Genomic DNA, 18,825 nt, shown 5'->3' with positions numbered 1-18,825 from the left:
ACACTCAAACCAGGAGCATCTGTCCACCAACTGTCAAGATAATGTCTAGCCTAGGAGTTTTCCTGTATTAACCACTATTTATAGATTCCCTGTCACTATGCAAAAAAAAAAGAAGAAGGAAAATGGGAAGGGGAAGGGAAAGGAGAAGGAGAAGGAGAAAATAATAAATAAAAAGCCATACTTCCAAAGCTATTTTCTTTTTCTATATGACATAGTAGAGGTAAACACTATCACTTTGAACCCAGTCAACTCTGAATCAACTGCCCCTCCACCACCAGATCTGAGAATGCAAGTTAAATTTTTTTAGACTTCTGATAATTCACTAGGTCCTATTAATACTTCTCACTTTATATTGTTACTGATTCAAGGATCTGATCCCTATACTCAAAGCGTATACCTTGCCATTATTTTCATAACCAGATATAAGGTAAAAGCACAATGCAGCCATCAACCCCTAAGGAAAATGGTACAACAAAAGATAGAGTATTTTCACAACAAAAGATAAGAGTATTTTTAGATGACACTATAAAATTCAAGTTAAATAAAGTTGTCTCCCTCAAGAAACTTCATTTAAAGTTGATTTCTATGAAATGTACATCCTTTTTTCCCCACATCATATAAAACAAATTACATTTCATAACAAACATACAAACAGTTCTCAAATCACTCAGAAATGCTTTCCTGGGACACAAAACAAATCTCAACAAACTTAAGAGGACAGAAATTATATCAAGAATCTCTTCCAACCAAATCAGTATGAAACTAGAAATAAATTACAAGAAGAAAACTGGGAAAAACACAAACACATGGAGACTAAATAACATGCTACTAAAGAACCAACAGGTCAACAAAGAAATAAAAGCAGAAATCAGAAAGTACCTTGAGACAAATGAAAATGAAAACACAACCTTCCAAAATCTATGAGACATAGCAAAAGCAGTTCTAAGAAGGAAGTAATAGCAATACAGGCCTTCCTGAAGGAACAAGAAAAATCTCATATAAACAACATAACCTATCATCTAAAGGAATTAGAAAAAGAAAACAACAAAGCCCAAAGTCAGAAGGAAGGAAATAATCAAGATCTGAGTGAAAAGAGAGACAAAAACAAAAACCAAAAACAGTAGAAAAGACCAATGAAACCAAGAGCTGGTTTTTTGAAAACATAAACAAAATTGATAATCCTTTATCCAGGTTCATTAAGAAAAAAAGAGAGAGGACCCAAATAAACAAAATTAAAAATGAAAGAGAAGTTCCAACCAATATCACAGAAGTACAAACAATCATAAGAGAATACTATAAATAGGTATACACCAAATTGTACAACATAGAAGAAATGGATAAATTCCTAGAAACATACAATCTTCCATGACTGAATCAGGACGAAAAAAATAATCTGAACAGACATATTAGTAGTACTAAAATTAAATCAGTAATCAAAAAAACTCCCAGCAAAGAAAAGTCCATGACTGGTCAGCTTCACTGGGAAATTCTACCAAACATATAAAGAAGGGTTAATACCTATCCTTCTCAAACTATTCCAAAAAATTGAAGAGGAGGGAACACTCCCATATTCATTCTATGAGGCCAGCATTACCCTAATACCAAAACCAGGATAAGGGTCCTACAAAAAAAGAAAATTATAGGTCATTATCTCTGATAAATATAGATGCAAAAACCCTCAACAAAACATTAGCAAATGTAATTCAACAACATATAAAAAGGATCATAGGGCTTCCCTGGTGGCACAGTGGTTGAGAGTCTGCCTGCTAATGCAGGGGACACGGGTTCGTGCCCCAGTCTGGGAAGATCCCACACACTGCGGAGCAGCTGGGCCTGTGAGCCATGGCCACTGAGCCTGCGTGTCTGGAGCCTGTTGCTCCGCAACAGGAGAGGCCACAATGGTGAGAGGCCCGCGTACCACAAAAAAGAAAAAAAAAAAAGGATCATACACCATGATCAAGTGGGATTTTACTCCAGGGATGTAAGGATGGTTGAATATCCACAAATCAATCAATGTGATACACCACATTCACAAAACAAAGGATAAAAATCACATGATCATCTCAATAGATGCAGCAAAACCACTTGATAAAAATTCACACCCATTCATGATAAAAACTCAACAAAATTGGTATAGAGGAAATACAGCTCAACAAAAAAAGGCCATTTATGACAAACCCACAGCTAACATCATACTCTATGGTGAAAAACTGAAAGCTTTTCCTCCAAAATCAGGAACAAGACAATGATGCCCACTCTTGCCATTTCTATTTAACATTGCATTGGAAGTCCTAGCCACAGCAATCAGACAAGAAAAAGAAAAAAAAGACATAAAAATTGGAAGCGACAATTAAACTGTCACTATTTGCAGATTACATGATACTATAAATAGAAAACCCTAAAGTCACCACCAAAAAACTATTACAACTAATAAATAAATTCAGTAAAGTTGTAGAATACAAGATCAGTATATGGAAATTTGTTGCTTTTCTATAAACTAATAATAAACTATCAGAGAGAGAAAACATGAAAACAACCCCAGTAACAACCACATCAAAAAGAATAAAATACCTAAGAATAAGCTTAACTAAGGAGGTGAAAGACCTATACTCTGAAAACTCTAAGACACTGATGAAGGAAGCTGAAGGTAACACAAAGAAATGAAAAGATATCTGTGGGGCTTCCCTGGTGGCACAGTGGTTAAGAGTCCGCCTGCCGATGCAGGGGATATATTGGTTTGTGCCCCAGTCCGGGAAGATCCCACATGCCACAGAGTGGCTAGGCCCGTGAGCCATGGCTGCTGAGCCTGCGCGTCCAGAGCCTGTGCTCTGCAATGGGAGAGGCTACAACAGTGAGAGACCCGCGTATCACAAAAAAAAAAATAAAAAAGATATCTGTGTTCATGAATTGGAAGAATTAATACCGTTAAAATGTCCATACCACTTAAAGCAATCTACAGATTTAATGCAACCCTTATCAAAATACACATAATACTTTTTACAGAACTAGAACAAATAATCTAAAAATTTGTATAGAAACACAAAAGACCCCAAACAGCAAGATCAATCTTGAGAAAAAAGAACAAAGTTGGAGGTATCATGCTTCCTGACTTCAGACTATACTACAAAGCTACAGTAATCAAAACAGCACAGTATTGGCACAAACACACACACATAGATCAATGGAACTGAATAGAGAGCTCAGAAATAACCCCCTGCACATATGGTCAATTAATCTATGACAAAGGAGTCAAAAGACACAATGGGGTAACATCTTCAATAAGTGATGTTGGGAAAACTAGATAGCTACATGTAAAAGAATAAAATTAGAACATTTTCTCACACCATATACCAAAATAAACTCAAAATAGATTAAAGACCTTAATGTAAGACCATAAAACTCCTAAAAGGAAACAAAACATAGGCAGTACACTCTTGACATAAGTCTTAGCAATATTTTTTTGGTTATGTCTCCTTAGGTAAGGGAAACAAAAGCAAAAAGAAACAAATGGGACCTAGTGAAACTTAAAAGCTTTTGCACAGTAAGGGGAACAACAAAATGAAAAGGCAACCTGCTAAATGGGAGAAGATATTTGCAAACAGTATGTCTGATAAGGGGTTAATATCCAAGATATATAAACAGCTCATACAACTCATAGTCAAAAAATCGAATAACCCAATTAAAAAATGGGCAGAAGACTGGAATAGATATTTTTCCAAAGAAGACATACAGATGGCCAATCAGCACATGAAAAGATGCTCAACATCACTAATCATCAGGGAAATGCAAATCAAACCAAAATGAGATAACACCTCACACCAGTCAGAATGGTTATAGTCAAAAAGACAACAAATAATGAGCACTGGTGAAAGATGTGGGCCCCCAGTACACTGTTGGTGGGAATGTAAATTGGTACAGCCACTATGGAAAACAGTATGGAGGTTCCTCAGAAAATTAAAAGTACAAATACCACATGATCCCAAAATCTACTCCTGGGCATACATTCGAAGAAAATGAGAACACTAATTCAAAAAGATATATGCACCCCAATGTTCACAGTAGCATTATTTACAATTGCCAAGATATGAAAGCAACTTAAGTGTCCCTCAACAGATAAATGCATAAAGAAGATGTGGTGTATATACATACAGTGGAATATTACTCAGCCATATAAAGAGAATGAAATGCTGCCATTTGCAACATGGATGGGGCTGGAGAGTATTATGCTTTGTGAAATAATTCCAAGAAAGACAGATACTGTATATTTTCACTTATATGTCAAATCTAAAAAATAAAATAAAGGAATGAACATAACAAAACAGAAACAGACTCACAGATACAGAGAACAAACTAGTGGTTACAAGTGGGTAGAAGAACGGGGGGAGGGGCAGCATAGGAAGAAGATTAGGAGGTACAAACTACTAGGTATAAACTAAATAAGATACAAGGATGATTACATACAACACAGGGAATATAGCCAATATTTTATAATAACTTTAAATGGAGTAGAATCTATAAAAATATTAAATCACTGTGTTGTATACCTGAAACTAATATAACATTGTAAATCAACTGTACTTCAATTAAAAAAAAAAAGTTTTTCTGAGCCATTGTACCAATATTGTGTTAGACTGGTGGGGAAGACAGGGTCCTTGTCCCTGAGGTCCTCGAAGGAAAAAGTCTACACCCAGGAAAAACTAAGACAATATGAGGCAGGCCCAAAATCAAGAAAGAGGGGGGAAAAAAACCCCCAAGACTTCAGAGAAAGGTAAGACTACTATTTTCTACTTCACATAGAATCAAAAACAAAATTGGCTGATGATATCTCTATTTTCAGTTTTTTAAGCCTACATACTTTTTAATTTTATTTATTTTTTTTGCGGTACGCGGGCCTCTCACTGTTGTAACCTCTCCCATTGTGGAGCACAGGCTCCGGACACGCAAGCTCAGCGGCCATGGCTCGCGGGCCCAGCCGCTCCGCGGCATGTGGGATCCTCCCGGACTGGGGCACGAACCCGTGTCCCCTGTATCGGCAGGCGGACTCTCAACCACTGCGCCACCAGGGAAGCCCAAGCCTACATACTTTTAAGCCTAATTAGAGAACTATTAAGTGAACAAATCAGTAGTCAATATCAAAAATTGAGAATCAATAAAGAAGTTAGTTTCTAAAGACATAGATTTTTCAAATACAAAAATGAGGAAAAATTTTCCACATTATAAAACTTACTGTACCTTAAAATTAGTTATATTTTTGACAAAATTATGTATTAAATAAATATCTATAAGCTGAAATATATTTTTTTCATATTGATTTTCATCATAATTTAAGAGAATGAGTCCTAAACTTTAGTGTAAATATGAATTACCAGGGGCACTTAATATAAATATACTTATCTTGCAGGATCCCAAACGAAGACATTGTAATTCCTGTTTCTGGAAAATTGCATTTTTAGTAAGTATCCCAAGGGATTCTAATACTGGTGGACTATAGCCCATCCTTTAAGAAATACTAACTTATGTGCTAAATTTCTACTGGGAGAAGATATTTCGTCTTTCCAAGTCTGTTTTGATTACTCTGCTGCTGGGCATTATAACAGATCTTAAGTTTGTTGAATTTGGAGTTCCAACTGGGGGATAACCTACTCCTCAATACAGAGGTCAAATCCACTTCATTTATTTATGAAAGGTATATAATAAAAGAATAAGACTGATTTTATATGTGTTAGAGTATGCTTAAGTAAATTCTGGTGGTAACATCTGGAAAAATATCCTGGATGAAAAGTCAGTTTTTCTAATCTACCCCAAAAAGTTGGGTTAATATCATTTGACTTACCTACTAGATGTAAAAATATTTTATACATATAAAGTGAATTCAACTAATGCAGATAACAACCTAAAGCTACAGCAAATATTTAATACAGTCTTTTAGTAATACCTAAATTCAGTTTCTATAATAACTTACAAAGGTAACTTCTCAAAATAACAGAAAACAATTTTCCTGGAAAAGTTTGTAGTTGCTCAACTTATCAACCAACATTCTCTTTCTCAACCCAAGAGAAAGTTCTTTATCTATGGGCAAGTCCTCAGTCCCCACAGCCATAAAAGAGTTGTCAAAACAACATGAAAAAAAAAAAGGACCAAAGATATAAGGTTCCAGATGGGTCAACATGCTCAAATTGGGAGTCAAATTTGTCCTCTTTTATGGTTCTCATAGCCTTTAAAAGCCAAAGCATCCTCATGAAAAAGCAGGTAATTTGGTAGTGATAGGGACAGAGAGCAAAGAGGAACTCATTTTACCCAAACACCTGACATCCTTCAACCAATATATCCATATAAAATCAAAGCAAGGCAGATAAGGTTCTGCCAATCCTATGCTGTTTAGACGGTTGCACAGGTGGCCTGGCCAAGCCTCCCTGCCTGAGCTGAGGAGAGAATGTCAGCACTGTGGTAAAACCTGCCTCCTGTGGTGGGTCCACTCAGCCTCCAACAGATTACTTCCACTCCTCCAGGTCATGATAGAAAATGAGCAATTCACACAGTATAAATGTTTTTGGTTAATGTGAACGAATTAACATTCAAAAGGATCCCAACCTAGATAATACACACTGGGGCTGAATACACACACCACTGGTCAAAATCAGGACAAGGCAGCTCAACCTGACATCTGTTAAAGGAATAAAAATAAAAGGCAGACAACAGACAACATTTAACTAGGGTCAGTCTTCATAAATCAGCCTACAATACCAAAGGTTTATTATTATAAGGATTCTTGCCCTTAACTGCAATTTATAAGGTCGAAACATGCAAAGCTGAAGCCCTATTCTTCTTGAAACAATGACTTAGGGGTATTTAGAAGTCAGGAAACCAAGTTTCACATCCTCTTAGGCTACAGAAAAAGAAACTCCACCCTCTTATTTCAAAGTATTTCTAGTAAAGAAAAAAAGTAAAACGAAGAAAATGAAGCATCATAAATATTTTAGAAACATTTACTCAAAAATTTAATAGATCTGATGCTGACCTGGGTTTTATAATAGTAATTAAAAATAATACAATTATAATACTGATTTGATAGTTACCCATAGTGCAATGTTGATATTTTATAAGAATTCAACTGTGTGGCCCTCAGCTACATCTCTTTAAAATAAGTGAAAAATCACCTTTCCAACAGCTTAAAGTACCATGCTGCAACCCTATGACACTAAGCTATTCAATGGAAAGTTATCAACAGAGAGTTTGCTAAGATGCTTTGAATCCCTTACATGTTATCATGGTTCTTATACAATCCTAATCAAACACACACATGCGCATACACGCGCGCACACACAAACACACACACCCTGTATCGGCCCACCTTAAACCAAACTTTGGTCCTCAATACATAACAACCTTGCCTTTTTCCCTCTAAGACACGGCCAAAGCTCTGTCCAGGTGGTATTCTCACTTACTGCAGCAAGCAATAAACTCAGCTTTGTCTTACCAACACATTGTGAGGGAGATATCTGGAAAGGCAGCATTTGACACTATACCGATTATAAATTTTAATAATTATCAGGAAAATATTTATAGAGTTCTTGAGAACTTTCAGCTTGCTAATGCATCATATTAGCAATTGTGAATTTGGATTATAGAGCTTATTTTACCTAAAATCTTATGAAACAGGGCTAGACAGGCAATCACAATGCTCTTTCAGAAACACTTCGGGTCACAAGCTGTCAATTCCTCAAGGTTTCAAAGGATAACCAGCTGAAAGAAAACTTCGAAACACTAAAATCTTAAAGCTTTCTAAGATTAATGAGTTTAAGGTACATATCCTAAAAATTACAAGGAAATATTTTTCCTTAATAGATTTAGTCTCACCTTAACAATACTACCTGAGAGGCTGAATATGAAAACAATGACCAGACTACATATTATGACAACAGAACTCTGACCTCTGCAACCAGCCCAGGAAGCCAAACTACAAGCTCTACAGCAATGAGCCCGGAACAGTCAGGACCTGGGCAATGACTAACTTTGCTCATTTTTGCCTCTGCTTCTAACTCAGGACCAACCAGAGAAAGCTAAATATGCTCCCCAAACCAATCACATAAGATGCCCACCTCTAGCTTCCTCATGCCAATAATCTCCAATCAGGGCACACCTGAAGCCTCCCTGTTTTTACTCCCCTTCCTGCCTTGGAGTATCAGGCAAATATAAGTGAAAGCCGCTGACTCTCTTGCTACTCAAGTTCTGAGTAAATAGTCTCCCTTTGTTCTCTTTTCAGGGTAGTCTATGTCAATTTCCACACCCCAAAAGTACAGGTCTGAGAGGTTAGCTGTACTCTAATATATAAAAATAAATACTTCACTAATAAAATGTAAAATGCTCCCCCATGTACCACCTAAACTGCTGCACTGTACCTGGGTTATGGGCAGGACTGCTAACCGCTGCAGGAGTCTCAAATAGGCCAACACTGTAACCTCCTAGGGTGATGAAGTTAACAAGCTTCTTTTCTATGCTACTATATGAAAAGTCTCTTCTTTATTAACACTTCTAAATCAGAACTTCTGAAGTTTGACGGTACTAACAGAATATTTTATGCAGGGAGGAAAACCACACTTAGACCTCTAGAATGCTAAGTTAGTGAGTGACCATCTGTCTACAACTTTATAGGAATCAGGAATGGAAGCCTGAGTGGATGTGAGTGTGGAAGGGAGTGAGAAAGGAAAATAATTACCACAGCCTCATAGCTTTTATGGAAGGCTGCCTGAAATGCCTATGACCCTCCCTTTGCACTCATATTTCAAGATGCAAAATTTGAGGTCTAAATATTCCCACAACAAAGCTATTCAACAATGTAATACAATGCTAGAACATTAGGAAATAAGAGAATGTATTTTGTTTCTTTGCATATAGATCTACTCATCTTAAACTTACAGTTTTTTTATACTGGTGTAAAAATCCTCCAATGTGGATTGAATTTAGCTGTCCAGTAAGCTTAAATGGTTCTCAATCTCTGGAATTATTAAATATGTCTAATGTGTTTTTAAAAGTAATAACCTCAGACTCTAGTTGGTCTAGAAATTTGCTACTTAGTGGTGACTTTAAAGAGTTGTTGTATAACTGACACTAACTAGTTCATTAAAAAGAACAAGAGTTTGTATACTTTTAAATAAAAACAACTCAAGTTCTACAAAACGAGAACTAAATACCAATGAACAAACAAGTACCCTCAAAAACCATGTGGTAACACATCTATTGTTATGTGCTTTTTCCAATCAGTATTGTTATGGTTCTACAAAGATTCCAGTGCACCAGACTGTAGCTAATTATGTATATTCAAGTGATTAGCAAGCACTTGTTGCCTCTTTCACACCATCCTCCAAACAGCAGCCTTTGAGAGGAGAATAGACTGCAAATTTATTGAGAGAACACTGTTAATCCTTTGGGGAGAATGTAAATGTAAACAGGACTACTCTACATCAAGGTGCTTTGACAACAACAGTCATCTGCATAAACACATGCTCAACAACAAACAGGTGTTCTATTTCACAACTAGCACCCATTTGATGCTTTCAAGTAAGCATAATACACAAACTGTCAGAAGTACTTTGAAACCAGCTGCAATTACTATAATTAGCTGCTTTCCTACACTTTATTTCCTTTTACCTGTTCAGTATCATGCAATGCTAACTCATACACTCTTTAAGTAAAATGACCAATTCGGGGCTTTCGCTCTTAAGGTATAGAGAGAGGACACACTAGAGTCAATTCAAGCTAATTTAACTGGAACCTTCTGAAAAACAACGCAATGAAAAATACCAAAGTCAAAACTCAAAACTTTTGTTTTAAAGCACACACTGACACAAAAGATAGTTTTGTTTTGTTTTTTTAAATTTATTTTCTTAATTATTTTTGGCTGTGCTGGTCTTCGTTGCTGCGCAGGGGCTTTCTCTAGTTGCGGTGCGCAGGCTTTTCACTGTGGCTTCTCTTGTTGTGGAGAACAGGCTCTAGGCGCGTGGGCTTCAGTAGTTGTGGCTCACAGGCTCTAGAGGGCAGGCTCAGTAGTCTTGTGGCACACAAGCTTAGTTGCTCCGTGGCATGTGGGATCTTCCCGGACCAGGGCTCGAACCTGTGTCCCTTGCATTGGCAGGTGGATTCTTAACCACTGTGGCCAAGAGGGAAGCCCAAAGATAGTTCTTTTTCAAAAGCTATTTAAAGTTTTGACTGAAGAGACAAATCAATACTGTAGTATTGATTAAATAGAAGGGGAAAGGGGGAAATACTCTAAAAATTTGTCAAAGAACAAGTAAAATGCAGTGCTAGTTATTCAACTGGAACACTAAACAGTAGTTAAAAGGCACGACCTACCAACAGTTATAGCTCTAATACATAGCATGGATACTGCCCAGAAACAAAAACACAGAGTGAAACAAAGAAAATTTCAGACTGCTAAGAAGTAAAAGCTAACCATCATAAAAAATATCCAGTAATCAAATCCATATCTATATAACTATAGATGTAAGTCTAAAGTCAGGATTTTCAAATATATTAACACAAAACCTAAAACCCACAAGAAGTCAAACGTGGCAGGACCTCTGAACAGGAAAACTATGGCTAGTCCGATCCTTCTAAAATCCAATTCAGTGACAGATATGCCGGGAAGTCCATGAGGGCAGAGGCTGTGTCAACCCTGTGTGTCAGCATATCTCCTGTGCCTCGCTAACACTGCCAGTAAACGGTCAGTATCTGACCAAAAAAGAATTCATGAATGAAAGAATGTATGAGTGAGTGAATGAGTGCATAAAGGTCACAAATAAAGTGAAATGCTAGAATATTGTTTTTAAAACATGTGAGCTATGAAAAGGAAAACTAGATCATACTATTATTTTAAAATATTTGTTAAAATATCATTTTTGTAAGATATTTAAAACTTTACAGGCTAATCATACTGAAAATAATTAGTAATATTATCTTACAGCAAAAAAAATATTGTTCTCTTTCCCCTCATAACATGTTCCTTCATTATCAGACATTACTATAGCACGCCCAGAAACAAACTTTAGCATCTGAGTGGCTAAGTCTTCCTAGCATCATCATCATTTTTGTAGTCATCATTGTCATTGTCATCACTGTCATTATTATGTCTTTCCAGCAATTTCTATCCTTTTGAATTAGACTGAGCTGAAGTAAACACACGTTTGACACAATCATATGCGGAAAACAAAATTTCAATTCAATACAGGGGTCACATTTCAGAAGTACCAGAAAGGAGAGGAAGAAAATGATGGGTATGTGAGATGGTGCCATGGGAAATTAAGCAGAATGGCAGAATGAATTTGAGGTTGAAAATTAATAATTCAAATATTATCAAAAAAGTGACATTACATCCTTTTGCTAGTGCTAAATGCAAAATATGTCCTAAGTGCATATTAAGTATAATGGTAATTTAGGGGGAAATACATTTAGCATTGGTTATATTTAGTCTAAACTATCTGCCAAATATTTATTTTTAAAAATACAAAATGTAAATACCAGGCAGGAAGCTTGAGATGAGGTAAAAAGGTATACGCTTTTTTTTTTTTTTTTTTTTTTTTTTTTTGCGGCACGCGGGCCTGTCACTGTTGTGGCCTCTCCCGTTGTGGGGCATAGCTCTGGACGCGCAGGCCCAGCGGCCATGGCTCACGGGCCCAGCTGCCCCACGGTACGTGGGGTCTTCCCAGACCGGGGCACGAACCTGTGTCCCCTGCATCGGCAGGCGGACTCTCAACCACTGCGCCACCAAGGAAGCCCAGAAGTGTATGCTTTTGTAGTCAGATACTTGAGTTCAAATCCTGGCTCTCCAACTATTAACAGTGTGGCATAAAGTTAATCTCTCTGAAGCTCTATTTCTTTCTCCATAAAGTTGGACAATAATAATGCCTACCACACAAAGTTGTTACAAGGCTTAAATTCCATAATATATATAAAGCAGTCAGCATAGTGCCTGGTACATACTATATTGAGTGACTGATAAACGTTAGAAATTACAACCACTAACTAACCATTAGCAGCTTCAATAATCAAGATTCAAATTCCAAAAAACTGAGGTCAAGGAAAAAAATGGTCTCAAATGGCTAGGCTTGATGCCCAGTGTTAATAAAATTTCCTAGAAAAGAAAGGTACTAAAGGAGGCTGAACGAAGCAAAGTCACAGAAGAAAATGAAAAACAAGAATTAGGAAGAAAATGGCTCTACAGATAAAGGTTTAAAAGTCAGGAAAACACCAGCTGTAGAGCAATTTTGTTCTTAAAGATATTTCAAAGGGAAAAGAAAACAAGAATGGAGAATACAGTAATAGTAGAATCTTAAAGAAATCAGGAAACTTGGAAAGTGCTAAGATAAAGACGGAAGCCTAACTGCAAAATGAGAAAGTCAAGGCATATGCCAATTTAAAACAAAACAAAACAGAGAGAGGTACAAAGACTTTGCTCAAGATTCCTCTACTTTACGGGCTTCCCTCGTGGCACAGTGGTTGAGAATCTGCCTGTCAATGCAGGGGACACAGGTTCGAGCCCTGGTCTGGGAAGATCTCACATGCCGCGGAGCAACTAGGCCCGTGAGCCACAACTACTGAGCCTGCGCATCTGGAGCCCGTGCTCCGCAACAAGAGAGGCCGCGACAGTGAGAGACCCGCGCACCGCGATGAAGAGTGGCCCCCGTTCGCCGCAACTAGAGAAAGCCCTCGCACAGAAACGAAGGTAAAATAAATAAATAAAATTTAAACTGTTGATTCATTCATGTAATTAAAAAAAAAAAAGATTCATGTACTTTCAAAAACCTCAAAGTCCATCTGATTGCATTCAGAAGGATGCCACCCATATTCTTCTATTTTCTTCCCAACTTCCCAATGGAGAGTACCCATGCAAGTGGCACTTTGTGGATACTTACAAATATGTGCTGAATAAATGAACTGTGGTACACTTAAATAGCATATGTAAAATATTATCTGAATACAGTCCCTTCCTCATCGACTACCCAGCCCTACAGATCTACTTTCCCTTCCAGAAAGGTGGGAGATTCCATTCTGTCATACTTTTGTTGGTCCCCTTCCAGTAACCTGATTCCCCTCACACTGTAGCAGGTAACTTACTCTTCCTTTAAGTCTCCATTTTACCTTCACAACCTCTAGAAAGCTTTCTTGACTCTATCATGTATAAGACATATGAGCTTGCACAAGTCACTTCAGAGCACTTACCAAAGTGTGGATTCAGTTATATTTAACTAAAGAAGATGATAAGTAGAAAGAGAAAAAGAAAAATGAAGAAGTAGAAGGCAAAAGGAAAAGTGGGCACTCAAGGCAGGGATGAACAGAGTAAGAAAGGAGAAAGGGTAGATTTCCTTAATGGGACATTAGTAAAACAAAACTAAAGTCCTGTTTTAAGAATTTCAATACTTTCCTCTTGATAAAGGTTTTACATTAGATAAGACAACAGAGTCCACTAGGGAAGTAACTGGGTGTCAATGATGAGAAAAATATTTTGCTATGAATCAGATGAAATGAAATCAAGGGTCAAAAAGTGTCTTCATCCTAATCTGCAAATTAAATTCACACATAAAAACTGATCAGTGCTGAAGTAGGACACAGTTGAAAATTATAAAAAGATTCCAGAATACTGTAGTACTTTAGTCTTTTTATACAAATTAGCTGTTCACTTAAAAACAACATAGAGTAGCATTCTGACCAGTGATTAAGATAAACTAATATACTCAAATTGCACCAACTACATCTATAGCCCAGCAAAGTTAAACAGAAGAAAGCAACAATGAATAGACTCGTCACCAAAAAAGAAATGTTTGTTTTTGCAGGTTAGCTCCACCATTTTTTTCACATTTGCATCCTAATAGTTCTACTTGGTCTCCCCATTATGCAACAGTTCTTTACAATACAGCCAACTTCCCTGACAACTGGGTTCGTTTGCCAGATTGGCTTTGTCTAAATCCTAAAGCTGTGCTTGGCTTTGCACTGAGCCCAGTGGCTGCCTGTGATTTGAATGCCAATGAAGACTACAGACCCTGTTGTCTAACAAGTCAGAGACTGAAAGATCTCTTTGGGGTCAACAAACTGTCTCAACTACTTTCATAAGCTTAAGAGACTGGAAAATGAAGCTAGAAATGCATCCTATTTCTTAGAAGGCCAGCAGGAAAAAGTATTAAATGTTTAACATTCATCAGATATTTTAGGGTTTCAGCTTTAAAGATGGGCTAGTAAACCTTCACATGTAAATAAAGTGCTTGTTCTTTTAAATAGAAATAAGCTTAATCTTAAAGAAAACATGTAAAAAATTTTCAATTATACCAAATTAGAGGGTGTTGAGAGACGTCATATACTCAAAATTATATAAAAACCTTGTGCCCCACACTTCCTACTTGGTAACTGATGGATGGAGATTAATGACGATATAAAGATGGTAAACGATTACACTGTAAAATTTGGCCTCCAGCTATAATCTAAGAAATGCAAAATTATGTAACTCTAAAGAGCCAATTCTTAGGTAATACCTACTAAACGGCAAACATTAAAAATGCTAAAAAAAAATTCAATAGTACAAGCAGAAAAATACTGCTACATCAATTTAAATTGTCAATGAAAAAATAACATGTATTGTTTTTTGTTTGTTTAATTTGCTATTCAGGTACTACTATGCATTTCCTTATATTTTAGTGCTTTGAGGCTCCCTTTTTCTCCTTACAACCAGTTTGCCACCTCTCTTATTTAATCACATGCCAAATCCTATCTGTTTTACCTCCTAGATAGTTCTCAAATTTATCCACCTTACCCTGTTGCCCCAACCCTAACTCAGATCATCCTGATGTCTCACTTAGATTCTTCTAAGAGCCTCCTACCTGATCTTCAGCCAAAGTCATCCAACAGATACATAATGAAAGCCACATACGCAATTTTAAATTTTCTAAAACCACGTTTAAAAAAGTAAACAGGTAAACTTATTTTAAATAATATATTTTAATTAACCAACTGTATCCAAGATACTATCATTTCAATAAGTAATCAGTAAAAACACTGAGATATTTTATTCTTTTTTTCCCAAAGCATGAATTAAAAACCCAGTATGTGTTTTACACCTAAAGTACAACTCAATTCAGATGCTGTATTTTCAACAGGTTAAGTGGAATGTAATCCTACCAAAACAATAAACAATCCTTTAACAAAAGTTAAAGTATTTTTATTGTTCCCATTTTTAAATAAAATTTAAAATCCACTACCAGGGGCTTCCGTAGTAGCGCAGTGGTTGAGAGTCCACCTGCCGATGCAGGGGGCATGGGTTCGTGCCCGGGTCCGGGAGGATCCCGCATGCCGCGGAGCAGCTGGGCCCGTGAGCCATGGCCACTGAGCCTGCGAGTCCGGAGACTGTGCTCCTCAACGGGAGAGGCCACAACAGTGAGAGGCCCGCGTACCGCAAAAAAAAAAAAAAAAAAAATCCACTACCACAGCCATCCAGCCACATTTCAAGCGCTCAACAAGCACCTGTGGCTCGTGGCTACCGTGTTGGGCAGCGCAGCAGTAGGGTTTCAATCTTTGTCTCTTCTGACCCAAACCCAACGTATGCAAAAATGCAAACTTCTAAGACCTTATGTCTCAAAGCCCTTTAACCACTTCTCAGTCATCTTCAGACAAACCAGACTTTCACAGAGGCCCTGCAACATTGGCTTCCTCTTCTTTTTCCAGCCTCATCCGTTTCCACTCAAACAATGTTCCTTACAGGGGACACACTGAGCTGTCCTTTTTTTTCTTTTTTTGCGGTACGCGGGCCTCTCCCGCTGCGGAGCGCAGGCTCCTGACGCGCAGGCTCAGCGGCCATGGCTCACGGGCCCAGTCGCTCCGCGGCATGTGGGATCTTCCCGGACCGGGGCACGAACCCGTGTCCCCTGCATCGGCAGGCGGACTCTCAACCACTGCGCCACCAGGGAAACCCCTGAGCTGTCCCTTTTGGCCTGTGCTGTTAGTCCTACTGAACACTCTTTTTCCTTCCCCATCCCTGTCAACTGGCCACCTCCAGCTCATCCTTCAGGTTTCAACTTAGAGATCATTTTCTCTCCTCAGATCCCTCCCAGGTGCATGACACAAACTCTTGTGGGGGCAGGAACCATGTCACTTTTGTTCACTGTTACATCCCTAGCATTTATCAAAATGCCTGGCACTCTGTAGGCACTCAATAAATATGAATCAATCAACAGAGTAATCTGAGCTATCTTAAAACATGCCCTCATGTCAACACATGTGGCAGAAAGCTAAGAGTCCTCCTGTGAGCTCATTAACATGGTTTTACTATCACTAGCCAGAAATAAACTGGTGATGAAAAACTATGCCAAAACTGACACTGACAAACACCAAGACTCTCAAAGTTGAAATATTCAGTATGAAGTAATGCTTTGTACCGAACAGGTTCTTGTGTGTGTTCACTGGAAGGGTAGTAAGCCTGAAGATCAGAGGAAAACTTTCCCCCCACCCCGTTTCCTATAAGGAACGTTCATTAGTATAATTCCAGGCTTCTTTCTTTCCCTTTACTCACTCTAATTCTGGAGTAATTTATCTGGTGGATAAAATTGGGGGAAAAAAATCTTGGTATGCAAAATTAAGCTCAGCCCTTTTTCTTCCTTTTGAAGCTAGTCTCCTGTCTTTGTTCTTATGTGTAAGAGATCAGCAAACTAACTACACAAGGCCTGCAGTCTGTTTTTCTAAATAAAGTGTTATTGAACACAGCCATGCCCATTAGTTTGGTATTGTGTCTGGTGGCTTTCCTGCACTACAATCAGAGTTGAGTAACTATAGTTGTGACAGAAACCATACGAACTGCAAAGGTATTTACTATCTGGTCCTTCACCAAAAAAAAAAAGACCCAAGTTCTATGACACTGCCTTATTTGTACTGCCTGAAATGTGCTTGGGAAAGTCTGCCTAACTCTGTAATTCAGTCAGCAAGCCATTTGTCTCTCACATTAAGACCTCCAATTATCGGTAGTATATTTTGGCCTCCATCTTTGCTCTTCATTTTATGCTTAATAGTATATACAAGGCCAGATAGGAGAGAATAATTATTTATATTGTGCCCTCTAGAAACTTTAAAACTTCATCTATGTAAATTTTCTAAGCATATTTATTAAGCTCAAATATGAAATTTGAGGGGAGGGGCTAAGTCAAGTACTTGCTTAAGCTATGAAGTACCTGGAAATCTACTTTTTGAAGGAAATGTTGGCCGTACATCTGGGAAATGTATGTTAGGTCTTTCATTTTATAAAAATTTATACCTGTATTTTCTGTAAAAAGTTTGTCAGTCTTTAGACATTATTGATTTTTGTCTCCTTGAATGTTTCTCTGTCTTTCAAAACTAATCAGTATTACACAAAAAGTAGTACTACATCGCCTATTTCCAATAACACTAGTAAAAAACTACTCCAATAATTTATTGAGGAGCATTTATCTTTTATCATACTGATGTTGTTTAAACTAAAACCTTTTGGCTAGTGACAATTCTATTACACTTACCTGCGAAAATTTACATGTAAGAATATTAATCTTGACAATACCTCTAAGAGGTTAAATAGAAGGAATTAATATTTTCCTTTTATAAGTTTATAGAACACAGTCCGACAATAATCTTACATAAGATATTTAAATAGTCCAGTGAGAGTGCTGCATATTTTTATCACATGCTTCTTATTCATTTCAATTTCTTAAACAATTTTGTCCTATTTAATATCATTTCCCTGGTACCACACATCTCACATTTTCAAAGTTTTCTACTCAAGTCGCTTAAGTAATTTAATACAAGAAGATTAGCAGACACATGATGGTATATAAAATATTTTTTTACCTCAAGTTATTAACTAAGGCTTATTTTTGGTTGCTGGGAATTCTTGCTAAAACAAAACCAAGAATAAGAAATAAGTAATCGCTTCTCGGCCTTTTGGCTAAGATCAAGTGAAGAAATAAGCAAATTAGAGCTTTTTAAAGACATCACTTCTGTATAAAAAATTTTAAATGATAGATGAAGATAAAAAGGACTTATTGGGCTTCCCTGGTGGCACGGTGGTTGAGAGTCTGGCTGGCGATGCAGAGGACACGGGTTCGTGCCCCGGTCCGGGAGGATCCCACATGCCGCGGAGCGGCTGGGCCTGTGAGCCATGGCCGCTGAGCCTGCGCATCCAGAGCCTGTGCTCCACAGCGGGAGAGGCCACAACAGTGAGAGGCCCGCGTACCGCAAAAAAAAAAAAGGACTTGTTTTTCTAAATAAAGTGTTTTTAATCTCAATTAGGGTGTGTTCTTTGTATTCACAATGTTCAGCAAATACTGGTAGACTACAATATTTTTTTCATGATCCTTCAATATATTCTGTGACATACACCTCCTGTGAGAGTTGTCACTTTCCTAAACTGAAAAAAAAAAAAAAAGGCAAACCAGTTAGAATCATGTGGAAATGATGGGATTCGACATAAATGATAAATATGACTCTGTGACAGTCAGAAACCTTAAACATCTGTCTGTGTTTTCTTCTCATTTGGTAGTATAGTAAAACAAACTTTTTGGTCTTTTTTATTTTGCCATCAGAAACATTTCTCCTCATAAACATATTCTCTGAACACTAGTACTTAAGGAAGACAGCACTCTGGTTCACAAAAATCATGGATGGGGCTTCATGGTATCTTCTAAAAAAAAAAAAATATATATATATATACACACACACACACACACACCATTTACTGAATTCAAACTGTATTAGGTTACTTAACCCTGACTGCTAGAACAGACCAAAGCTGGCTGGCTTACTACAGAGACTTTGGAGTATATA

General features: G+C 37.5%; 1 protein-coding gene across 4 annotated transcripts in view; it reads right to left on the bottom strand.

Moving 5' to 3' along the window:
• The window catches only part of AKT3 (AKT serine/threonine kinase 3), a 368,454-nt gene that overhangs the window by 259,853 nt on the left and 89,776 nt on the right, over nucleotides 1-18,825 (bottom strand). The gene's annotated exons all lie outside the window — the stretch shown is intronic.

Source organism: Neophocaena asiaeorientalis, unplaced genomic scaffold (assembly GCF_003031525.2).
Source record: "Neophocaena asiaeorientalis asiaeorientalis breed wild unplaced genomic scaffold, Neophocaena_asiaeorientalis_V1.1 scaffold524, whole genome shotgun sequence".
Taxonomy (NCBI): Eukaryota; Metazoa; Chordata; class Mammalia; order Artiodactyla; family Phocoenidae; genus Neophocaena; species Neophocaena asiaeorientalis.
Note: the sequence above shows the minus strand (reverse complement) of the source record. Positions and strands in the feature narration are given on the sequence as shown.